The 26,450-nt window shown below is 46.6% G+C and overlaps 1 long non-coding RNA gene across 1 annotated transcript in view; it reads left to right on the top strand.

Annotated features, from left to right (window-relative positions):
* The window catches only part of LOC119087917, a 42,868-nt gene extending 40,005 nt beyond the window's left edge, over positions 1-2,863 (top strand). The window contains exon 3 of the long non-coding RNA XR_005091460.1: positions 1,994-2,863. This is a non-coding gene — a long non-coding RNA (uncharacterized LOC119087917). The remainder of the gene's footprint in view (positions 1-1,993) is intronic.
* The last annotated feature ends 23,587 nt before the right edge of the window (positions 2,864-26,450 follow it).

The following is a 26,450-nucleotide window of genomic DNA, read 5'->3' as shown; positions in this document are numbered from 1 at the left end:
AGGGCTCAGTAAGAACATGCTACCACAAGGTACAGGATTCTACGGATCTAGAGTTTGCCAGTCTGCTAGTTCCCCACCAGGACTTCCCAGGCCCCAGGATCATAAGGAATGAATTCCTGTTCTTTGCAGCTCAGTGGCCTGTGCTACAGCAGCCAGAATAGAAAGGAGCCCCTCAGTCTACAAGAAAGGTCAAGCTGGGGCACTATCCACTATGGTCCTGCAAATTTTCACTGATTTGACTGACTCCTTCTCCAGCCCAACTCATTGAGGCCTTAGCCACATCCCATGAGCTCATACCCACACTTTAGTCAGGCCTTGGGGAGAAGAGCCACTTGGCCTCCATGTCTTATTGCCTCCTGCCCAGGGGTTGGCCAGTGGGTTCCAAAGCCCACAGCATCCCATGATGCCCAAGTCTTAGAGGAGACTATTAACTGGGGAACTCATGGCTGGACATTGCATAATCAATTCATAGGAACCAAATTAGCCCTGAGTCCCAAATCCTCAAGTTACAGACCAATTCGGCTAAGCCAGATTCACGGATCTTGAACTCAGAAAATGGCTTTTCCAAATGGTTTATCTGGCAGCTTTTAAGTTCATTATTAACTTAAAGTGTACCTTCCTGGTTCGTTTTTAAAGAAAGTCTTGACCAAGCTTTGTGTTGGCCAAGCAGGTCCTCTGTACTCCAGTGAACACTTTCAGCATTAGATTTGGACAAGGAAGGGCTGTAGACAGTTCTCACGCCCTCCTGGCCCTTGCCCTGCTGACCTCCTAGTGGCTTCTCAGGAGAATCACCCTCTGTTGGGGGAGGAGGTTAGGGATTCTGATAGTTTTCTTACAAAGGCAGGCTGCATCTGCTTTGTCCTCAGGGTTGAACAAAAGGTTCGGATGGCCAGAGTGGCTGAGATGTCCAGAGCCTCCGCTGTGAGCCCTGAGCACAAGTCTTTCCTCACTGGGCAGAGCGTGGTGTGGGGTCCTCTGCAGTGTTGCTGAGTGGCACGAGGTGACACGTGCCAGAAACAAAGAGCCTGGGGAGTGGGTGTCAGCAACAGTGCTGGGAGAGCCTCCCACTTGGCAGAGAAGCAAAGCAAATGTGCTTGGGAGCATGTGGGGCATTCTGTCACCCAGCCTTGCCCCGCCCTCATCCTTGTCCTTGGTCTGTGTGCCGCCATGCAGCATGGCATTCACAAGGAACTGCTGCATCGTGCTATAGTCAAGGACACATCCACCTACCCAGGCCACACAATGCAGCAGAAACACACCGTGAGGCTTGAACTACAGAGGAAGGGGCCAAAGGACCACCCTACCGTACAACTGCCAATACCCCAGCCTGTGGGATCTCCGGGGTTCCACCTCCAGGCTGGATCCATAGGGAGGGCCCAGGAGCCCAGGCTTTACTCAGTCTTTCACAGCAGCATTTATTTGGGTGTTTTTAGAAAAATTTTAAATGAGGATATGGACCTACTGTGTTGTAGCACAAGCACTCCTAGCTGTCTGGGTAGTGGCATGTCCATAGCTAAGTCCAATTTGGCTCAGGCAAGGCTGGAAGCCGTATGTGTTAGTAGCCAGCATGATTGTACACACAGCAGAGATCCTGCCTGCTAGGGTCTGCTAGGGCCAAGCCTCACCTCAGGCCTGCCCAGTTAGACTCTCGCTCCTGAACATGTACTATTCTGGAAATGTGACCCTCACCCATGTCCTTGGAGTAGAAATCAGTAGGATTCTATGCAGTTACGTGCAGGTGTCTAAATGCACACATGTGAGCATGTGTGCAGGTGTCTGAGTCCACACACGTGAAGATGTGAAGGTGCCTGAATGCATGCATGTGAGCATGAGTACATGTGTCTAAATGCATATATAATCATGAGTATGCATGCAGATGCCACTATTGGTGTGTTCATGTGTGTGTGTGTGTGTGTGTGTGTGTGTGTGTGTGTGTGTGTGTATACAATCCCCAGCAGACCCTTTACCTTCTCTCTGCCTCTCTTTTTTCCAGACTCAGTTGGAAGAGGCACTACTGGCAAGGATCAAAATGTCCCATGCAGTCCCAGAAAGTGAAGTCTGTGTGGCTAATAGACAAGTGGGTCTCCAGGCCCCTTGGAGGAAGAGCAGGCAAGCCTAAAATTTTATGCCTGAGAGCTCCACTGACATGTACTGGAAGGCAAAGGCATTTATCACCCAGTGTCACATGGCAGGGTCATAAACAGTTAATCTTCAGCAAAGCGCAGAAGGAAGCATTGTTGGATACCCCTTCCAACAGAAAGAATACATTAGGCTTAACTACCAGGTGCATCTTTAAATGCTGGTTACTACTCACATTGCCGCACAGACCCGTCTGTGAAGGTAGTGGGTGGAGATGCTGGGTGGTATCACCGGCTTCAGAATTGCATCCCCCAGAGTGCCTCTCTGGAGACTAGAAGAGGGGATCCTTGAGGCTGGTCATTCTTGCCCCAGCTTTTTATGTGGTCTGCATGGGAGCAGCCACAGGCTAGGCTTCCCTTTTTGCTTGGATTTCTAACCAGACCCTCTTCCTACAATGCTAAACTGATTGTTTGCTTCTGCAAGGGTTGCACCCAAACAGCTATGGTCTGGGCCCCTCATCACCTGAGACTTGAGTCTGAGAATGGCATGCGGTGCCTCAGCCATCTCAGAACAAACATATCTGGGAGCTATGGCACTTTTGACTTTCCTAGTGGCCTCTACCTCTTGTCATGATCTCTGCATAGCTCCAGGCATACCTTGTCCCAGTTGTGAGCTCCTATTTATGGCTATTCCTGCAAATACTGTTGCATGATATGTATTTTGCATGTTTTGTAAGAAACAACCTCTGAGTTTATTTTTCCAAAATAAAGATGGAGACAGTAAAGATGTGGAGGGACCTTGAAACTACAGTCTGTACCCCCTACTTGCTGGTCACAGGTCTGTCACATCTGAGCTGCTGTGACCTGCAGCATGCTCCTCTCTGGCCATTCAGGCGGGAGGTCCTGAGTCCTTGTCTCCTGCTGGTGGGCTTCTGTGTATCCTGGGACGATGGGGGTGATGACTAGCTTGTTTTGGAGGAGGGGTCCTCAATTTGCATTTCAATGGGTTTTTATTAATCCACCTGCACGCGCACGAGTGCGCGCGCGCGCGCGCGCACACACACACAAACACACACACGAACATACACACTCCATTTCTGTGCTGTGCAAGGCATAATTTCAGCAGCTTCAGAAATAAAAGGGGACAAATGGTATTGTTCTTCCCAATCTACAGATGTTTACTCTGCCCCCCTCTATTTCCACTTCTGTCTAGTCAGTGACGACATAAACACGACGTGTCTCCTTGGTGTCTCCAAAGGGCTTTGTTTCCCGGGACAGCAGCCTATTATGATGTCACACTGCGGGACAGTAATGACGCCCCCGTGAGACAATGGGGAGACCTATTGTGAGGCAGGCAAAAGAGGAGGCTGTGAAGGAGGGGAAGCGGGGTCTCGTAAGGAGAGAAAGGATGGGGGTGGGCAACATAGCCCACTGACCACAGGCTTGGTGGCAGAGGCTTGCTGAAGGAGGGAGGAGGTGGGCTGAAAGACAGGACTGCAGCAGCCTTTGGCTCCTCCTCTTGGGACAGGGTGTCAGGTGAGGATCCATGCTGCACAGCTGCTGCTGGAACCCCAGGAATCCACCCAGCAGGTGGGTTGGAGACAGGGCTGGGTTTGGACCCACAGCAGTCACATGGGCAGGCGAGTGGCAGTCTTTTGTGGAGACTCTCAGGAGACTTCCCGGGATGATTGTTATAAGAGATCTTATTTTCTTTGTGGGTGCAGAAACAATCTGATAAAATAAAACTTCCACTGAAGACCAAAGCCTTACAAGAGGAGGATGGCCACATGCTGTTTGGTACAGAGTAGGGTATGGATCTGCTCCCACCACAAGCCGGTGAGAACAGAGGCACCAACTCAGCAGGAAGGACAAGGAGAATCAGACAAGTGGGAACTCACAGATACCCAGAATAGCCTGCTGTATCAGTACAGGAATCCCAGGGTTTCTACATTTGAGAGAATCTACAGAAAGCAATGAAGAGGGGCAAATGTCAGGAAAACCATTCACAGTGTCATTCAAATATAAAGCATAGCATTAATACAACAACTAATTGAGTATCTGTGAGGAATACCAGCAAACCACCAACCAGCAAAAACAGCTGGACACAGAGAGAGAGATGATTCTGTGACCAGACTCAACTCTAGGTGGAAATAATACCAAGCACCCAATGGGTTGAAGATACAATTGGGGAAGAGGGAGAAAAATAGAGATATAGAGAGACAGATATTTTGAAAAAATTATCTTTAAATAATTAGAGGGCATCCTGGAGGACCAGATGGACACCCACACTAGTGGGTGAGCCAGAGACGCTCTGAAGCCATAGTGAACAAATCTATTAACAGACAGACATGCTTGCTTCAGATCGGTTGTCCCCGTTTCCACGTTTGGACCAGCTTTCCAATGTGGCTTCTCTGGTTGTCCAACCTTATTGGATGTATGTGGGGCCAAGCGGCTGTGAGACCTCTCAGCAGCTGTCATCCTGAGCTAGCAGAGGGGATATAGTTGCTTCTGCCAGAACAAAACTGTTCTTCATCCAGGCTCCCCACTCCCCGGCCCTGATGGTGAGTGCTCAGGAGGACTGTTTTGGCTGACGGATGATTTACAGGTGTCTAGCTGGCAGAAGCTTCCACCCTGTGCATTTCTGTTAGCTAATTTAACTCACAGCACAGCTGATCATGGGAGGAAATAGCTGCACTGTAAGTCTGAGCCAGGTTTTTATTTGCTTTGAAATTGGCCTGCTTCATGTTGCCTCCATTAACACACACCACCAGGCCCTCACTCCAGGCATCTAAACGAGGCCTCTCATCCGATGCTCCCATACACACACATTTGAGTGACACATGGCACACAGACATGACACATGACACCACACATGTGGAAACAATGTGCCCCCTGCAATGCCCATGAGCTCAGAGCACACTGTATACATGTGCACACGTGATCCATGTTGCACAGTGTATGCAGATGCTGTCTTCACATCTGGTTCACTCACTGCTAAGGAGATTGTGGTAAAACATTCAAGCAGGCATGCTGTGCCAAACCTCTTCAGCCCCGGCCGCCATTCCCAGCATAGTGGCTGAGGATCAACTGCTTCCTATGCAGTGGCAAGCTCAACGGTGAGCTGTTAATTGCTCCCAGCAGACATACTTCCCAGGACAACACTACTTTATAAAAATGGTCACTTGGGGGTGTGGATGATCCAGTGTGACTAGTTAGGAGTGAGAGTTTCACTGCAGTAGTTTTGGGGATATGGTCCTTCCTTATGTGCTGTGGGAGACCAGTTCCACCTTTTCCCCAGGGTACTCTTGAGGAGAGAGGGATAAGAGATTTAGACAGAAGGATAGAAGGATAGATGCACCAGCCCTCACTGTCTCGTCTAAAGGGCTATTTATAGGAATGCCAAGGGGTGGAGCAAAGACCTCCCCTTAGCACAGCCAAGTGCAGACCCTTCCAATCACCTAGTAACCATGCCCATGGTCAAGCAATCCTCTAATGCAGCCCTGCTGAGTAAAGCAAGCTCAGATCTCACTAGGAACCTTTGTGGGCCTCCACACATTTGGAGCAGGTGAACTTTTTGGGGTCATGGTCTCATTATCTGTGACAGATTTGGGGAAGCATGGGATATTATCTCAGTCATGTGTGAAAGGGATGTGGTCACAGTCCTCACAGCAGTAGACAGAGGTCCAAACACCCTTCTCTGCTCCATTATATCATAAACTCACAATCATTCCTGTATCCCTTAATTCAGGGTCACCAACACTGCCACTATGACCTTCGTCAGTCTCCAAATGCATTCTGTAGGGATGACAAATACATCCCAACTGCCTTTTCCTTGAACAATGGGACTCCTGCTGCAGTGTAGCACCAAGGCCCCGGAAACTGCATAGAACCAAGAAGTGAGCTTTCTGTGGGGGCTGTGTGCACACAGATGTGTCCACACATACATGGCTGGTATATGAATATGTTTGCATAGAATATACTGAGCAGACATACATGTGTGTATATACATATATATGTACACAGTGGGTACACATGTGCATGTTATGTGAGTGTATACATATGTATATATCTGTGCCCATATGTATAGTGCATGTGCACATGTGCATATATACTCCATATATGCATGCATTCACATAACATTCACTATCTATGGTTGTATGAACATAAGACAAGTGTTTTCTGCTGCTTGAGGACTTCCTAAAGGGAACAAAGGCTGCCACACTCTGTGGTGCAGTAAACATAACCATTAAATCATAGCAACATGGAGGCTGCTGGTGTCTGTGAGCCGAGCGAGGGAGTAACAGGCTAGATCTTGCCTGAGCCCCAAGCAGCAGGGCACTTGTAGTCACTAAGACATCTTTGGTATTAGTTCCTTTTCCATTGCTATGACAAAACACCAGGACCAAAGCAATTTGTAAAAGAAAGAGTTTAATTTGGCTTGAAAGTAGGAGGCAAAGACTCACACTGGGAATGGTGTGAGTCTTCTGAAACCTCAAAACCTTAATGACACACCTCATCCAACAAGTCCATACCTCCTAATCCTTCCCAAACAGTTTTACCAATGGGGGACCAAGTTCTCAAACATATGAGCCTATGGGGGCCATTCTCATAGAAGCCACCACACACCTCAAATGCCATCTGTGAAGAAGCAGGGAACACACTGCTGTCCTCCTGTGGGCCATCGTGAAGATGTTGTTGTGCTAGACTCCATAGAAGGGGAGGCTCACAGAGCATACTGTGTGACCATCCCTATATTCCCTTGCAGAATCCAGATGTTTCTTACCTGGACATCGATATGCAGGCTTGGCATCAGTGTTTAGAAACGTGGGCTCCAGGTCACGTCAGCGCAGGCAACAGTCAGTAGAAATCACTGGCCACTTGCTAGGGGGCCCTGGGCCACTCTAAGATCTGTCCTTGCTCAGCAGAGAACTGTGAGTGTGTGACTGACTCACAGGCCTGTCCAACAGCCCATTAAGCTGGACCTGGAGATGTAGAGGGGCCATTTGCCTAAATCCATGGGCTGCTCTAGTTATGCTGCTGCCTGGGCCTGCTGTGCCGTGGGGCACCTTCCTGCCCCCCACCACAGTCCCTGACCATCTGCTCAAGATGTTCCCAGAGGCAAGATGAGGCCCCAGTGGAAGTTGAAGACAAATGGATACATCTTACATACCAGTGAGGGGTGGGTGGTGGTTTGGGGAGTCTTTTAATGGAGGTCACACGGAAGCATAAAGCGCTTCAGGCAGCTAAAAGACACAATGTAACTTGTGAGTTAGGCTGACTGAACACTTAAGAGGGTCAGCTTCAACATGTCCTGAGATCATGGTGCCAATTCTGCCACTGAAGAAAGGACCTTGATCCAGAGTAGGATCTTCAACATAAGAGCAGACAGGAGCACTGCTGGGCAGGGGCTGAGGAAGAGGTCTGTGAGGTCCTTAGGCCTGGGGCCAGGTAATTCTCCCACCAGGCTCAGCTTCCCCTGTGTCAGCGCAGATGTGGATGCCAGTGATTGAGAGGAAGGATTGTCCAAGTGCTGAGGCCAGAAAGCCCGAGGCCATGTTGGTCAGCCCAGGCGGCTGGGTCAGTTCTCTAGCAGCTGACTGCATCAGGGAAAGCAGAAAACTGAGTATCATCAAGACAAGCTGTTAGTGGAAATCTTGAAGTCAGAGCAGCAACAGCCACATACGTGAAGGAATCACCCAGCAAGGGGGTCGGGAGTGAGGCCTAGACTGCAGCGTGTGAGTTGGGAGAATGAACATGCATTTTTTTTTCCTGAGGTGCCATTTGATCCTGCTAAGGGAGCTGACCCCACATTAGAGCCCTCAGGGAGAAGGGCAGAGCAGGAGTAAGATACATACATACATACATACACACACATACATACATACATACATACACACACATACATACATACATACATACACACAATACATACATACATACATACACACATACATACGTACATACATACACACACATACATACATACACACACACGTACATACGTACATACATACATACATACATACATACATACATACACACACACATACATACATACACACACGTACATACATACATACATACATACACATACATACATACATACGTACATACATACATACATACACACACACACACATACATACATACATACGTACATACGTACATACAGCCAAGCTTTCTCAGGCTTTCTCTTGTGCTCCTAGGCCTCATATCGCAATCTAGTAGATGCTTGCACCTTTCATAGCTTCAGGGATATCAGCACCTTCTTCCAACATCCATGAGTAGTGGGAGAGGGGCCTAGTGTGTGATCCCAGCAAGGGACATACAGACTTACTGCAGTGTCTTACCTAATGTTCAGAAGTTCCCTGCAGTGTGCCCTTGTGCCCATCACCATCAGAATCCCTGTGCTGTAACAGTCAGTGGCCCTGCCAACCCGAAGGCTGCACTTGTAACAACTCACAAGACTCTGATCCTGGTCCAGGCGCTGCTGCAGCAGAGCAATGGAGTCCCATTAGCCACCTTGCCTCAAGGACTTGTGTTCAGCACACTGTGGAGGAAGAGCTGTTAATGAGGCCGAGGAAGGGCGGACTGTCTCATCAGCTCTGGCCGTCTGAGGCTGCCAGGGAGGAGAGAGCATGAAGATTGCTTCTTTTTAATTACTCTGTTAATTGACATAAAACAAAAGGGACGCAGATTAGTTGCATGCAATTAGCAAATTAATTCTCGGCAATTACAGGCTTAATAATGGAATGGTTTTTCGGTCACATGTTGGCCTCTGTGGCTTATTGATGGTGTCTTTCTAAGGGAAAGATTTATGAAGAAGATGTGAGCAGGACCCTGGCAGAGGCAGGAACAGGTCCTGCTGAGGTGTCTATGAGTGCAACAGCTTCATGCCATGGCAGGGAAGCAGCCTCACGCGGCTGGCTGTTCCAGGTTCTTCTGTGTCTGACTCTGCGGCTCTGGTGCTGGCCCCGCTGTGAGCCTGCCAGCACCCCTTGTTCTTGTCAAATCAATGGGACCCAGCAGTCAGTTAGCAGTCACTCAGCTTGTATGTGCTGCAGTATTTTGTGGATGTGTGCATGTTTCCCCTGTGTGGGGTATATGTGCATATATGTACCTGTATATACGTATTTGGACAAGCAGAAGTAGTTCAGCTTAGAGGCTCCTTACTTAGGGGCCCAGGTGAGGTGGGCCATGGGGAGAGGGGACAAGGATGAGCTCTCCTTGGAGTTAAAGGCACTCGTGGAGCAGATGGATAGAACTAATGCTCAGACCTCAGGGGAGATGGTACATTCAATGTTAGACACCTTACTAGGAGGAGAAGTCAGATGCCTATCCTAGGCTGCAATGGCGTGAGGGGTCGGCCAGCACGACTGGGAACAGGCTGAGTGGTCTGTGAGTCCAGCCCAGCAGGTGCTCCGTGTGTAGCAGGTACTGGTAATGTGGTAATCCTGTCCTCGCTGCCTCAGAGCTTCCCAGAGTCTCTGCAGCAGTGCAGATGTTCTTACCCTTGCCATGTGCAATGAACTCAGACACAGGACTTACTAGTGTGTGGTGATACTGTGTCCCCCAATATATCGTGCACTCTAATAAACTTACCTGGGGTCAGAGAACAGAACAGCTACTAGATAGATATAGAGGCCAGAAAATGGTGGCACACACACCATTAATCTTAACATTCTGGAGGCAGAGATCCATCCGGATCTCTGTGAGTTCAAGGCCACACTGGAAACAGCCAGGCATAATGACACAGGCCTTTAATCCCAGCACTTGAGATCTCATGTCTTGCTTGGAAAAGACACATATCATTAATCCCAGGAAGTGATGGCAGGAAGCAGAAAGGTATATAAGACATGAGGACCAGGAACTAGAGCTTTTAAGCTTTTAGGCTTTGAGCAGTTCAGCTGAGATCCTTTTGGGTGAGGACTCAGAAGCTTCCAGTCTGAGGAAACAGGATCAGCTGAGAAGTTGTCAAGGTGAGGTTAGCTATGGCTTGTTCTGCTTCTCTGATCTTTCAGGATTCACCCCAATATTTGGCTCCTGTTTTGTTTTTTATTTAATAAGACCTTTTTTTGTTTGTTTGTTTTTTTGTTTTTCGAGACAGGGTTTCTCTGTGTAGCTTTGCACCTTTCCTGGAACTCACTTGGTAGCCCAGGCTGGCCTCAAACTCACAGAGATTCGCCTGCCTCTGCCTCCCGAGTGCTGGGATTAAAGGCATGCGCCGCCGCCGCCGCCGCCGCCACCGCCCGGCTTAATAAGACCTTTTACGATTCGTGTTACACTAGTGTATTCTGCTGGCTCCATCTCCATGGCTCCATGCATGCCTTCCTAGAGCTTAGAATATAACCTAACTTAGAAATACTGTCATTGTACATTTGATTGGCTAAAATCATGTCAAACTGAATAGGTGAGGTCCTGAATCTGATGTAGCAGAAGTCTTCATAGGAGGAGACCAGCATCACACACACTGCAAAGACAGAGAAGGATGCTACACTGACTGAGGGACACTTGGGGCCACCAAAGCTTAGAAAAGGCCGGAAGGTCCTCCTCTGGTGATTAACATGGGCGCATGATCCTACCCCACCTGTATGTCAGAGGTTGACTTCTAGCATTACTTAAAACCCCTAGGTTTTTGTATTTTATTCCAGAAACTTCAAGAGACAAGCATAGGTGTACCCAGTCTATTATACATTTGCCACACATTCTTTTGGGGAGGCTTAGTATGCTGGTAAGTGCCTCTCTTTCCCTAACAGGAAAACCCTCAGTCTAGGATGTCTCTCCTCTGCTTCCATTGGAATTACCAGTCATCTGTGATCTACACAAAGGAGTACTGTGTCGATTGGCCGAGGTGAACCTAATCACCAAGCCCTGTGCTGAGACTAGAGAAAGCCAACCATTCTCTCTGGAATGGGCAAAGTACTCAACTGGGAAACCAAACAATTTACAGGTCTGTTTTTCTTTTTTCACTTTGAATTCCTGCAGCATCCAGGAGAGCTGGGATGCTGGAAAGATAAAGGAAGTGTAATTTTTTTTTTTCAGCCACTATAGAAACAGCATTTCTCATTAGCCTCTGTGCCAATACAGGGCTGACTCCAGGACCCAGGTAGAATGTATGACAGATGATGATGTCCCGGTTGTGGGTGAACCAAAGACTGGAAGCAGATTACATGCAAGGGCCCACCAAGTTTCAATTCCTCTAAGAGGGAAGAGACCTCATTCTCTTTCGGGAAGCTGAGACTCGGGAGTGGAAGAGTACTACACAACTCACAGCAAAGTGGATCTGAGGTCTCTGTGTGTGAGCCAGAGTTCTTCTGAAAGTATAAAGCAGACATACTGGCCCGGAAAGCTACACCTGTTGCAGCTTTCTTGTAATCCACTCCTAGGTTCCCTTTAAAGAGCCAATCCAGAGCCTAGTGCTGAGAAGACTCCAGAGACAGCTGTGGCTGTATTCCAAGGTGGGAAGAAATGGAGATGTCATTTTTGTCTCCGGATTTGACCCTCAAACATTCAGCCCCGTGGCTCTGGACCTATGCAGCCACTTGACCCTCACAGGTGTGCTGCAGTGGGTGATCAAGTTCCACTGCAATGAACTCCAAGCACTGGTGAGGCTTGTTTTTCCCAGTGGAATATTTATTGTATTTAGTGAAGTGAAAAGTGAATGGATAGCAGGCTAAAAGTTGAAGTGTCATTGTGTCCTGCATAGCTTCAGGCTACATGGGGATTTAACTGCAGGGTGTTAGGATCCTGCCCTTACTCCTGCACATGCACAGCTCAGGGTCTTGTGTCTTACATCATCAGGGGCGCTGGCAACTACTTACTTGTGGTGTGTTCACGCAATCTGTGCCTTAAAAACCGGATGCAGACCCCTCTCCTCTCTGCTCTGCTCCGCTCCCCTCTCCCCCTCCCCCCACCCACCATCTTTCTCTCTCTCCAGGCCTGTTTCTCCTCTCTCCTATCCTCTCCTTTCTCCCAATAAAGCTCTCTGTAACTCTGGTAGTCGTGGCTGTGGCTCGTGACTCTTCTGCCAGCCGCTGGTTATCATCCTTTCACACACACACACACACACACACACACACACACACAAATAAATCACAGGCTTGGCCCCCAACACCATGGAGCTCACAGTCTGAACAAACAGGCTGTCCAAACTCCAATGACCAGGTGACAACACTTAGCACAAGAGCCACTAGGGAACATGTCTGCACTATGAGAGTGCAGCACTCCCAACCTAGGCTGGGCCGCCCAAGCTTTTCTGAGCAGATGCCACTTGAGATGAAGGTGCAGTTTGGTTGGAGGCTGAAGCATTTCCTGAGAAGCAACTGTGTTCAGCACTGACTGAAGTCATGTGGGCAGGGAAGGAGCAGAAGGCCAGAGAGAGACCTAGTCTCTTCTACACCTACCCCTGCCCTTTTGGGGACTCAGAACATGTTCCCAGAGGAAAATAAGGAATGCGCCAGCATTTGCTGAGGTATCAATATGTGTTCCCTGAGAGGAATAAAGAGCTGAAGTCCATGTAAGTTCCTTGAGGAGTTGACCTCAGCACTTCTGGGGACTCAGGGCAGGTTCCCTGAGGCAAACAAGGGCCTCTCTCTCAGTAACTGCACTGACGTGTGTACAAGTGCCTTGAAACTGTTAATACTAGGAAGTGCCAAAGCTGACTTACATCTTTGTGGGTGTGCTGGCCTTATCCCCCTCCCCCATCTAGATACCTCTCAAGTCCCAGCTGATGCCCATCTGCCCTTCTGTGCCTGAGGCATGGAGCAGCAAACACTAGGCCACCCCTCCTAGGGTGGGGCCACTGAAAGGCCTTCCTTCATAGGTAATACTGACTTACTTGACCCTCATGGCCCTCTCATCTTCTGCCTCTCCCCAATATTATGATCTATTTCCCAGGATAAAGCCTACATGAATGGCTTGGGTGTGATTCTGGGGCTCTAGTCAGGGTGCAGGTCTTGGGGTGAGTGCTAAGTCACAGGCCAGCTCCCTGCCGAAGTACAGCCTAGCACTGGAAGCCCAGCTCCACCAGCTGGCCAAGTTCATTCCCAGCTCTGATTCTAAAGACACACATTGTGCCCTTGAGAGCTGATGCCTCATTAGACTTCATTCAGGAAGCAATTTTATGTCTCTAAGTACCATTATCCCCTTGCCTAAATAAAAACATCTCAGAGGTCATCTTGACACCTTACTCTAGCAGTGGAGGAGGAAAGAAAATAAAAGCCCAGAGGAAATAAATGAGGATATTCACCTCAAGGTGCGACCTCAGCTAGTGAGTTGGAGCCGTGGATAGAGGAGACTGTCACTGAGCCTGACAACCTGAGTTCGATCCCCAGAACTCACACAGCGAAAGGAGAGAACTCATTCCCCCGAGTTGTCCTCTGACCTCTTCATGCACATTGGGGTATGTGTGCATATGTGGTGTGCACGCACAAGTGCGCACACACACACACACACACACACACACACACACACAAATAAAAACGAAAAAAGCACAGTTCACCAATTACACTCACTTCTAGATTTCCAGTTCTTATGGAAACTTCAAAAATATTTCTCTTTCAATTTTTGTTTTTTGAAATTAAAATATAAATACGTTGTTTCTCCCCTTCCCTTTCTTCCCCTTAACCCTTCTATGTCCCCTGCTTGTGAATCTCAAATTTATGGCTTCCTTTTCCTTAATTGTTATTATTTTACACACACACACACACACACACACACACACACACACACCTAAATACATAAAGTCAACCTCAGTTCATTTAGTGTTATTTATATGAGTACAATTTCAGGGCTGACTAATTGGTATTGGATAACTAGTTAAGGAGCTCAAAGAGACTGTTTTTTAGAGCAGTCAGGTTTCCTTGTCATTTTGTGCATGCATGTGTGCACACGTGTGTGTTGATCTGTCATTGGTGCCCTCTGTGAGGTGAAATGTGTTCCCGTCTCCATCTCCCCTGGACAAGTTGACTCAACACTAGCTTCTCTGTGGACTCTGCAGCTTCCTGAACTCATGCTGACCTGGCTTGGCCCACCTGTCCTTGTGCCCTGCTCATGAGTCTTCCTATTCTGCATCCCACTGTCACCCAGAGCCCTGGCTTGCTTCAGTGCTTGGACAGGTTGTAGAGGTCAACAAACCCCAGCTGTGGCTCCTGCAACAAGACCAAACATTATGAGGAATGAAGAAAAACAAAAATAAGATGAAAAAAAAATCACAATACGTTCTGCTTGCAGATACAGTACAAATTTTAAAATCCATAAATCACTTTGAGATGTTTACATTGATAAAACTGAAGATGTCAATGGAATAATAAGCTTATAGACAACATATTGCAAGTAAACCCCAAAATACCAAAACCAATTTCCCCTAGAAAAAAAGTTGTCAGCTGAAGCCCTGTCTCTCTCTTGTATACCCACACATGCATATGCACACACGTACACATTGTTGTCTTAATCTGGGTTTTTACAGGCAAAGCCCACATTGGGCAAATGTTTGCCAAACTTTCTAGGAGCAGGACATCTTACCGTTAAGAGTAATTCAGGGGGATATGGTGGTGTATGTTTATAATCCCAGAATTCTGGAGGCAAGAGGATTACCTCGTGTTCAAGACCAGCCCAAGCTACATAGTTAATTCCAGGCCAGCCTGGCCTATAATGTAAGATTGTATCTCAAACAAATGTGATTTATAGAAAAGTAAGAAAACACCCAAATAATTTATTGATATGATCTTGATCTCAAAACAGGACCAACAGCTAAAAAGCTGCTAGCAAATCAAGCCTATCACTGTCTAAAATGTGCTGTGGTGAGGAAGGACAAGAGCTGGCTCGTCTCAGAAACCCTCTGTTGTGAGTACAAATTGCCACAAGAAGAAAGCCATTGTATTAGTGACTTCCCACTGTTGTGACAAAAACATGATCAAGGCCACTCACAAAAGAAAGCATTTTATTGGGCTTATGGTTCCAGAGGGTTAGGGTTCAGAATGGCAGAGTTAAGGTATTGGCAGCAGGAATAGCTGAGAGCTCACAACTTGAATTGTGAGCAGGAAGCAGAGAGCACACTGGGAATAACATGAGTCTCAACTGGACCTCAGCCCCAGTGACACACCTTCTCCAACAAGGCATTGCTTCCTAATCCTTCCCAAACAGTTCCACAAAATGGGGACCAAGTATTCAAACATACGAGCCTATGGAGGCTGTTATCACCCAAACCACCACAGCCATGGTATCATCTCAGGAAGACAAGATGTAATCCAAAATCCCAGCATCCTCCCAGGCTGGGTACAATGCAGAAATGCATAACAAACACTGTGACATAATAATGCATTTTTGTAAGTCTTATTGATCCAGTAGAAAATGCCCATTATTTGCTTCTGTTTGGTTTGTCTTGAGTGTCCTTGCCAAAGTATTGAAACAAAACAAACAGGGCCCTGGAGAGTGCCTCAGCAGTGAAGAACACTTGCTGCTCTTCCAGAGGACCCAGGTTCCCAGCAGCCTTAAGGTGGATCTCAAGCCTCTATAACACCAATTCCAGGGGATCCAATAGCCTCTGCTGGCTTCTACAGGCACAAGTCACTCATGTGGTGCACACATACATGCAGCAAACTCTCATACATATAAAATAAATAAATATAAAAACCTTGTGTATGAGTGTTTTGTCTGCGTGTATATATGTGTACATGTGCGTGCCAAAACAAATAAGCCTTTAAAAAACAACTGGACTAGAAACTAAGGAAGACAGAAATGTCCCTTATTTGTAGAAAACTTGAGGGAAACAGATAACCATGAGGACAACCAGTTCAACTAAGTTTCTGGGTATAGAATCCACAAACAAAAGTCAATACCATCCCAACTTCCCACTAGTTTTTAAAAAAAGAAAAGAAATCCAGCTATGCAATAGGAATAAAAGCCCCAGCAAACACCATGCAGAGGCTCTAATGAAAAGGCCTGGTTAAAGTGCAGGCTTTGTGGTTAGTGGGATTCAACAGCATTAAAGCTGTCAGCGCTCCTCGACTCCATCTCCCAACATACTACATTCCCAACCAAACTCAATGACACTTACAGGTGGGTAAACCAAGGACTTCTGTCCCACCAGCACGAAACAGGCTTCCTGCTCCCAAGTTCTCCCTCCAGCTAAAATGCCATGTGTAGCAGAAATCTTAAAAGTTCTTATTAATAAAATCAAACCTGAAGCCAGGTATTGGGGTGAATGCTGGAAGATCAGAGAAGCAGAACAAGTCACAGCCACCTCGCCTTGCCAGTTCCTCAGCTGATCCTGTTTCCTCAGACTGGAAGCCTCTGAGTCCTCATCTAAGTGGATCTCAGCTGATTGCTGTTAAAAGCCTAAAAGCTTAACCAGTTCCTCGTCCTCATGCCTTAAATACCTTTCTGCCTCCTGCCATTACTTCCTGGGATTAAAGGCTCACTTTGTGGGATTAAATGTGTGAGTCACCATGCCTGGCTGTTTCCAGTATGACTTTAAACTCACAGAGATCCATGTGGATCTCTGGCTCCGGAATGCTAGGATTAAAGGTTTGTGCTACCACTGCCTAACATCTATGTTTAATATTGTGGCTGTTCTGTTCTCTAACCTCAGATAAGTTTATTAGGGTGCACAATATTTTGGGGAACACAATACCACCACAGCCATGAACACAAACAGCCACAGTATCAAAAAGATGAGAGGTTGTGTAGGAAATCCAGTGCTTGACCTCAAGGCAGAGAGCTCTGGGATTTCACCTCTCACACATTGTGAACAGAGTATTGTAAGAAACTCCAATCCAGAACTACCAACAGACAGGGGTTACAAAACTTAAAGAAAAAAAAAAAAAAGCTTCTCTCAACCAAAGGGCTCAGGAGAGGGTGGTTAATAGCAATACACTTTTTTTTTTTTTTGCTAATACCTACCCTACTTTAGTAAAAAAAAAAAAAACAATGGGGAAATCTACCCCAAACCCTGTGGTCAGAGTGTCCACTCTATCAGTCTAACCCAGAAGCAAGGGGAAGTGCTGTGATTTCCCACATTGTTGTCAACAGTGTGAGCAGAGAGAGTGTGTCTTTTATCTCTTACCTGGTAGAGGTAGATAGTAGTGGGAATCTCTTGCAGAAAGGGCACCAGAAAAGTCTCTCATGGAATATCAAAGGAATATATGCCATGGACCAATGAGTTACCTCAGTAAAGCGAGGATGGTACAATACTCAAATTTAATCAGCATAACAGACCACATTTAAAATGTTGATCTTTAAAAAAAAAAAAAAAAAAAAAAAAAAAAAACAGATGAGCATCTCAGATGAGACATTAAAAAGCACTTGAAAAAAAAATCCAATCCTTCCCAGCACCCAGCACTTGGGAGGCAAAGGCAGGTGGATCTCTGTGAGTTTGAGGCCAGCCTGGTCTACAGAGTTCCAGGACAGCCTGATCTACAGAATTCCAGGACAGCCTGGTCTACAGAGTTCCAGGACAGCCAGGGCTACACAGAGAAACCCTGTCTTGAAACAAAAACAACAAAAAATATCCAATCCTGATAAAATACTAGGAATAAAGGCAATCTCTTCAATATAATAAAGGGAATTAATTTAAAAAAAAACTACTTAGGGGAGGGAGAGTCAGTTTTCTTTAAGGGTGTGACCCCTGATAGGCTGACCACGATTCGGTGGATGGCCCCACACGCAGGACTGTATGGAGCACAAACTGTGCTTGATGGGTTATTTTAAAAAAGAAGAAATGGGCTTGGGAGAGCAGGAAGGTAGCGGTGGGTCTGTGACTTAAGGGGAGAAGGAGGAGTGAATTAAGTAAAAATACACTTCATGAAATTTTCAACAGTTTAATAAAAATATTTTTTAAAAGAAAACAAAAAGAAAAAACCCACAGTTAACATTATTTTCAATAGTGAAAGAAATAGTGAAAGTTTTGTCTCTAAGGTCAGGAGCAAAATAAGGATGCCTTTAACTCTCAATGCTAATATTCAATACTGCACTGGTAGTAACAGACAATACAGTTAAGGGGGGAAAAGAAAGGAGGAAAAGAAATAAGAGGAACTGAAATTACAAAGGAAGGCACACGTGTGTATGTATGTGTCTAGTGTTACTCCTTCTTATAAATTCCCTAGTAGTTGATTGTGGCCTCCATGATGATGAACCTAACAATATCCCAAAGGCCCCTTCTGAATATGCTCTCAGTGATTCAAAATAGGGGTTACATTTCAACTTGAGAGGACTGAAGAGATAGCTCATCAGTTTAGAGCACTAGCTGCCCCTACAGAGGACCTGGGTTCAATTCCCAGTATCCACATGGTGGCTCACAACCATCCATAACTCCCATTCCAGGAGATCTGACTCCTTCTTTTGGCCTCCACAGGCACCAGGCATGTAATGTGATGTACAGACACACATGCAGGCAAATCATTCATATGCATAAAATAAATAAATCATTTTAAAACTTCAGCATGAAAATCCTGGGGGACACTCAAGCTGTGTGCAAGCCGCAGCACAGAGTTGTGTTCCTGTGCACCACTGAAGGAGACTCAGACAGTGACCACATTTGCAATAGTTTCCAAAAAAATAAAATGCCTGGGAGTAAATTTAACTGAGGAGGAGCTTGGGAACACATTGAGCTGAGGTTCCGGCTCTGAGAACCTGGTTAGGTGCTACACAGCATCCCGAGTTACCCTGGCCAAGGGACCACCATGCGCCAGTACTCCAGTTGTTCTTCCTGGCTGTGGGCAGTGTGCCATCCAAGCTGCTGCAGGTCTCTGTGGCTCCTTAGGCAGCTGTGGAAGCCACAGTCCTCACAGCCAAGGTCTGCCTGGTGCTTGGATGAGGTCCCTCCTGCATTTGTGAGATGTGGGCATGAAAGAACTGCCTAGGAGGGAGAGAGACGCTCAGGCCCAGTGCTTCGAGACGTTCCTGGTAAGCCTGCAATTAAAGCTACCATGCTGCGGCATCTCAGAAAATGGAATTTGCATAATTTGGAATTTGAGGAAAATCTCTAAATACTTTAATTTTGATAGAAACCATTTCCACTGCTGACATGTGTCTACACCTATAATTTCAGCTGATAAATTGCTGTAATTTCTCCTCCATTTCATGTTCTTTCTGAACATTAATTGTCACTTGCAGGGTAAAAAGCTATGGAAAAGAAAGGAAGAGAAAACGCCACAGTCAGGAGCATGGAGTGACTTTGTGGGTGATTATGCAGCTCACACAAGCAAGTAGAGTGTGAACCCACCTGACACACTGCTGCAGCCTGAGGCGTGTATGGGCAAGTACACCCTGTTCACCACATACCCATACACCCACACACACTCCCAAAGACACACCCCCACACTCCCATAGACACCCACACACACTCACACATAAACATCCTTATACCCCCCATTTCCACAGATGCACCCACATACTCACACATTCACATAAACACCCCCTCACACCCCATAGACATTTCCATATGCCCCCTCACACTCTCCTACTTGCCTTCACACACCCACAGAATAGTCTCCTGACTCTCTCATCACCTTTCCTGTGCTTATCGATAATTCTTCCCAACTGTGGGAGGCTAGCAAAATGGATGGCTTTGTCAAGGAGAAAGCACAAAGCTAGTTCTCACAGGTGTAAGAGGTGAGAAACACCTGATCCTCAGGACTGGACAGGCACATTTAGAGGGAAAACTGTAACTTTCTATGGAAAATGGGATCATGTCAGGCTGGTTTGTGGCAGGCTGAGGCAATGCCTGGCTACTAAAAGTTCTTGGGAATGCTGCCCAACACTTACCCACCAGTTCTTTCAGGCTCTTCACCCCTTTTCTATTGACCCCTCCTGGGCACTGTGACACTCAATTCTGCCCTCCTCCCCCAACTGGAGCGGAGCTGTTCTCACCAACTGATGTCAGGGGTCACTGCTACCCTATTCCATCTATCCATCATTGTGTTGAAAAACCACTCTGAAAACATCCCCCCCCCCCCGCGCAGATACCCAAACATAGCTGAATAAAGCCCCTTCCCATGGACCTCCTTTTAGCCAGAGCCAGTCTATCAAAGCATACTGAAATTAAAGACTAATCACTGGAAGGATGTTATGTCTTATAAACATGTGACTAAGGCCCTGAGCTGAGGGGGGCAGGACAGGAGCTGGCCATTAAGCAATACAGGAAGGGGCCTCCCATCCTGACAGAGGGCCACAACTGCAGCCCGTTTCCCCTCTGCCACACTTCCTCTAGCTCAGCTTTCCTCTGTCTTCCTTCTCAGTCCCATATCCAGGAGCTCAGAATTGAGCATCTGGGGTAGCCCTGGCACAGAATGGGGGTGGTTTCTGCTAAGATGACTCTCTCTGGTCCTCTTTCCTTCCCTCTCTGGATGCCCTCTCCATATGGGATTGTCAGTCCCATCCCAGGGCCCAGCAGCCCCCGAGGGTCTTCCGGCATCTTGAGGAAGTGAGACATTTGGTCGCCTCTTCTGAGTACACACCTGTGTCGTTGCAGGCCCATGGCTTGGCAGATGGCACACAGGCAGCTTCATCTGTCCAGCCTCCATCTGCCTGGCCGTGGCCCAGGAGAAGGGGATCGGAGCCTGAGTGGGGCCCCTTTTATTTTACTGACCCACATCTGTGCATACCTCTCCCATGCTGGTGCCTTACTAGATTTCTGAAGAGAAATGCTTAAGAAATAGTCCAAAACAGGTCCCCTCACAGCCTTGTCCCTGAATCGGGTCCTGTTTCTTCTCTTGCCAGAAAGCTGGGAAGGGAAGGGCCTTCTCTTCCCTTCTCCCTTCCTTATTATCTTTCCCACTGTCCCTCCCTGGCACCTGGTCTTATCAAGCAGCCACACTGTGCAGTAGGCCACACAAACACAGCTGTCACTCAGCCACACCCCTGACCTGTGAAGGGAGTGACCCTTCTCATGTATAGAACAACAAAAGGACTTTGTGTAATGTGTGGATTAAGGACCTTGAGGAGGAAATGACCTGAAGTGGTATGTGACCTACTGTGTCCAAGCAAAAAGGAGATGAGAGGCATCCACCCAGGTGGGTTTCCAGTCTGGACAGTAAGGCTAAAAGACACCCACCCCAAGTGCCAGTCAAGTTCTTATATGACAGGGTATTTCCAAGGGAAATGTTTTCACCATTTCACACTTACCTTCTTGCCCTGCTCCTAATACCACATGGGCCATGCCATCACTTCTGGGGCATGGAGAAGGGCGAGGACAGGTGGAAAGAGGGCACAGAGAATGGAGGAGGAATACCAGAGAAGGGAGGAAGACAAAGGGAGCAGGAGGGAGGAGGGAGGACGTGTGACAGGGAGAAGGAGACAGAAGAGGGAAGAGGGTAAACACGTGAGTGGAAGGAGAGGCAGAGGAGAAAGGAAGAAAAGCACAGAAGAGGAGAACCAACAGAACCATGCAGAACCAACAGCCTGCAAGATGCCGGTTTGGTTTTTTTTTGTTGTTGTTGTTTTTTTTTTTCCGAGACAGGGTTCTCTGTGTAGTTTTGCGCCTTTCCTGGGACTCACTTGGTAGCCCAGGCTGGCCTCGAACTCACAGAGATCCACCTGCCTCTGCCTCCCGAGTGCTGGGATTAAAGGCGTGCGCCACCACCGCCGGCTAAGCTGCCGGGTTTTTATTACTGCTCCAGGACTGATACATTTAACTGTCCCTTTTCCCAACCACTAAATTGCCAGTTCCCTGAGCTGCTTGTGGTGTGCTCTGGACTGGAAGCATTCACGTAATTTAAAGCACACTGGCCTCGTCTTCTTACTCTCTCCACAGTGGCTAACTTTTCAGTGTGTGGTTGGGAACTATGGAAACCCCACTTCTCCTTTCTCTGAGGTTGGTTAGGAAGACCCAGGAAGTCGAGCATGGAAGGCTAACCTGGGGTTCTACTTGTACCCTCGTGGGGTCTGCTGAGGGTATCAAAATTGCAGAGGAACTTTTAGAGAGGTCTGTCCATTGTGTCCCTCACCTAAGACTGAGAGAGGCAATTAGAGTCTTGGCTGCTGACAGACTCCTGGGGCAGTGCTGGCCCAGCCTGTGGCTGGCCATCTCTACAGTTGTTTCCAGATCTCCTGGCTCTTGTGTCAAGTCTTCATCCTTGGTGTCAAGAGACATGGTCCCTGCTAGGATTCCATCATGGTCCAGAGCAGTCATGTCCCACCTGGCCAGACTCATAAGCATGCCCCAGTGTTAGGGATACCAAAGCCTCAGGTGATGCACAAGGCCACACAGTACAAACATTTCACGGAGTTTTGGACTATCTCATACCTCACACTAGAGAGAGAAGCATCTTTGGGGATCTGGAATACTCTAAGGTGAGAACAGAAAGGATACTCAATGAAGAAAAGTACCTGCTTTTCTTGGTAAGGTGTGGGGCCGAAAGAGGACATGTGAGCCCAAGCAGCAGCCCCACTACAGAACCCTGTAGGAAAGTAGCACCAGGTGCTTATACTATGCCCAAGCCTTTGGTCAGGTCTGAGGAACATCTCAGCTGATGTGAGGCTTGTGGACCATTATTGACCCTGTACAAATAGCTGCTGTGTTCATGAGCATCTACTGTATGCACAAGCACCTACTTCATACACAGACACGTACTGTGTGCATCAACACCCGATTGGGTGTAAGAGTGTCTGACACATGCATGAATATCTGCTGTGCTCAGCTATCACAGCAGAGACATGGTGTGTGTCTGGGGTTGTGGCACCACAGCTCAAGCCAAACACAGATCTCCACCTCCCTGGTTGTACTCTACACCTGGAAGCTCTTCAGTGGTCCAGGGAGGATGCCTACTCATGGCATCTAATACATTTAATGCATTTCTAGCACCAATGTGTATTAGAAATAGTTTCATTAGAATATCAAACTATAGGTTATCTATAATCCACTTCCTAATTGTCTTGATCTCAACCAGTACAACTGACTTGAGTGAGCAACCTTCTCACACAAAGGGTCAATGTGAATGTGGCCATCTCAGAGGTATTTCCTCCACCATAGCTTCTGGGCTATCATTATCAGAGAGGACATCCAGGCACAATGTGGACTGTGGCAATGCCTATATGACAATAAAACTTTATCTGCAAATGTGCTGCAGTTCAGTTCACTCTGAGGATAGTAAATCTCCCGAAACTGTTTCTGACCAGGGACTCTCACTAGGGTGATATTTGCTTCTGGGAGCAGTTTGGAAATGTCTAGAGATATTCTCTAATATTATAATTAAGTACATTGTGGAAAGGGTGATAAAGGATCCCACAGGCAGGATGAGGATTCTCCTAAATATCCTCCAGTACACAGGACACCCACTTAGAACTCCCTACCCTGGTTGTCAGTCCTAGCCAAGCACATAGCACATAGCCCATTCCTAATGATCAGACCTTTGGTCAAATCTCACAAACCTCCATCTGTCTCCCCAAATGGGCCTCAAACTTAGCATTGAGGTAAGCATGAGCATCACTGAAAGAATGTTATAAACATGAGTGAGCATGGGTGAATGCATATACAAAGGCACACTGATAGCCATCCAGGCTGGGGTGGAGCCAAGGGTCCATGCACCTTTGCTCCTCCACAAGATCATCTTAAACCTGAAATCACAGGTGAGATGAACAGTGCAGGTTTATCCAGGTGTGAGCTGAGTAAACCACTTACTGTCCAGCATGTAGCAGAGGCCATCTCTAAAATGGATTCTGAGGGAATCGTCTTAACCTAAAGCCCAGGATGCTGGGAAAAAGAAATTTCTGGAAGTGTGTTTACTGCTCCATGAGACAGGATAGAAAGATGGCATCCCAGAAATAAGCTCCCACCCTGGAGCCCGAAGTCTCTCACTAGCTGAGAGTCTAAAATTCCAGCACATGCTGGAATAGTGGTAAACATGTTATGAGAGCAAACAACCACTTTTTAAAACCAGATTTAAGGCCCACTCTATGAGATGGAGCCCATGCCTGACACTGCCAAGAACCTGAGACTGGATAGATTATGGGCATAAGGGAAAACCTACTACTATTATTCTTCTAAAGAAACTTGGCAATAAAATGACTCCTGATGACATATTACTGTACCTATAAACCAGTGTCTTGCTCAGTTTTAATCAGAGAAGTGACTTCTTATAGTAGATAGTAACACAGAGACCCACAACAAAGCAATGTGGAGAGAGTGAGAGCCTTTGGACTCAGTCCTACATGGCATGTCTTCATCAAACACCTTCCCTAAACGCTCAAGGATCTATTCAGAAGGGAAGGTGGAAAGATTGTAAGAGCTAGAGATGATGGAGGACTCCAAGGACACAGTGTCTTCCGGACACAATGGGATTGATGCACATATGAACTCACAGAGACTATGGCAGCACACACAAGACCTACAGAGGTTCAAGCCAGAGAGTTAAGAACTCTTCCAGGGGATAAAGCCAAGCCTCAAGGAGTCTTGATGATATTAGCTTAATATATTAGCCAGTTCCTGCAATGATTTTCTTGTGTGCTATGGTAGTTTTCCCAATTAATTCTTTTTCTAAGAACTCCTAACAGTGTGGTTGACCATTCTTTGGGCACAATTTCCCCTATATTTGGGGTATTTGGATAAATTCCCCAATCGTATTGACAACAAGTCACACAGCCAAGACCCCTCTTTTCAGGCTTTTGTTCTTTTATTTTTTAGGGTTAGACTCAGAAGTCTGCCTTTCTATAATTACCATCATTAGCAAGTATCCAACCAGGGCCATTTCCGGACAAAAGTATTTTATCTGAGATATCTCTCATATATCCAAGGAGAGACTGCAGATAAGAAAAGCATCCAGGCCACCTGCTAGTCTCCTGAGTTAAGGTAAATATCCATACTGAGACAACTGCCAAGGCCAGGCGGATGTGAGGTACAAGTCTTGTTTCTTGTGCAAATTAAGCTAAACCCTCCTTTCTCCCACAGCCCAAGTGGTATCTCTAGATTTCCTCTTTAACAAGTAACTCAGAACAAAAGGGTTTTCACACCCCAGGTACAGCAAGCTGTGACACAGGCTGCCTAGCTACCCCTACCCTGCCAGAAAACATCACAGCCTCCATTAGGCTGAGACAGATACGGCTCCAAAGGAAAATAAGGCAGTTTTATTTTCACCCGTGACTTAGAGAATTATAGGCTCTTAACATTTTAAGAACCACTTCTAAGAACATAGTTCGAGCACATAAATTGCCTTTTTTTAGATCCATTAACCAAATTTAGCCCTCAGTAGATTCTATTCCCCGTTACTCACTTCCCTTTTGGGTTGTAAATGATAGCTGACAATTACTGTTCTTTGTGTGGATATTATCATCCCTACTTCTGACCCTGAGGGAATTCAAGCCTGCTGACCTTGCCTTAGCCAGAGCATTGCTATTGCATGGGTATATATAACTGTAAACCTCAGAGACTTGGAGAGGACTAGTTTGAGGAGGACTAGATTGGGGAACAATGATGGAAAGAACTAGATGGGGAAGAACTAGATGGAAAAGAACTAAGAGCAGAAAAATGTAGAGAGAATCAGACAAGAAAGGAGCTAAGTATGAGAACAGAAAAGAAGCTGTGTAGAGAGAGAACTGACTCAGAAGAATAAAGTGAATGAACTAAAGAGTTTCGTGTGCAGAGATTTATTCAAGAATCCCTCAGATTAATTACTCTGCCACTGGTATCATCTCTTCTGGAACTTTGGGGAAAGACTATAGAGGGACTGGACCCCAATAGTTTTTGATAAGTTAGTTGGCCAACATAAAATAAACTCAGTGGTATTTTTGTGGGTTTTTGTTTTATTTTGCTTTGTTTTGGCTTTTTTTTTTTTTTTTTTTTTGGTCTTATTGGTTTTTTTACTTGTTTGTTTTGGGGTGTGTGTGTGTGTGTGTGTGTGTGTGTGTGTGTGTGTGTGTGTTTTGGGGGGAGGTGTGTTTCTTGAGGTTCTTTTGTTTTTGAGTGAGAGAGGAAAAAAAAACATAAAGTTGGGTAGACAGGAAGGTACGGAGAATCTGGGAGTAACTGGGAGAGTGGAAAAATATGATAAAAATATATTATATAGAAAAATATTTTTAAAATCCAGTATATTTGCCATGAAAGTTGCCCACATAGAGAGAATTTGCCTCTTATAAAGAGATGCCTTACACTTTTCCTAGCCATAAAAGTGAACTCTAGGAATCTCCCAAAAAGCTCCTTTCACAGTGAACACCTACCCGAGACCCCTGTGCAACTTTCACGACCTGTGGTTGTACCTTGCCAGCAATCCTCCCTGAAGACACCTCAAGGACCACCTTATACTCACACTTACTGAAAAGGGTTAAAAAGGAGATTAAAAAGGAAAAAAATCCTAATTAACCCTTTGATATTGACTTCAGAAGCTACCAAAATCATATGATGGCTACTGTGTGAAGACATGTAAGCAGGTTGGTCTCTTGAGG

This window comes from Peromyscus leucopus, chromosome 4 (assembly GCF_004664715.2).
Source record: "Peromyscus leucopus breed LL Stock chromosome 4, UCI_PerLeu_2.1, whole genome shotgun sequence".
In the NCBI taxonomy this organism is placed as follows: Eukaryota; Metazoa; Chordata; class Mammalia; order Rodentia; family Cricetidae; genus Peromyscus; species Peromyscus leucopus.
Note: the sequence above shows the minus strand (reverse complement) of the source record. Positions and strands in the feature narration are given on the sequence as shown.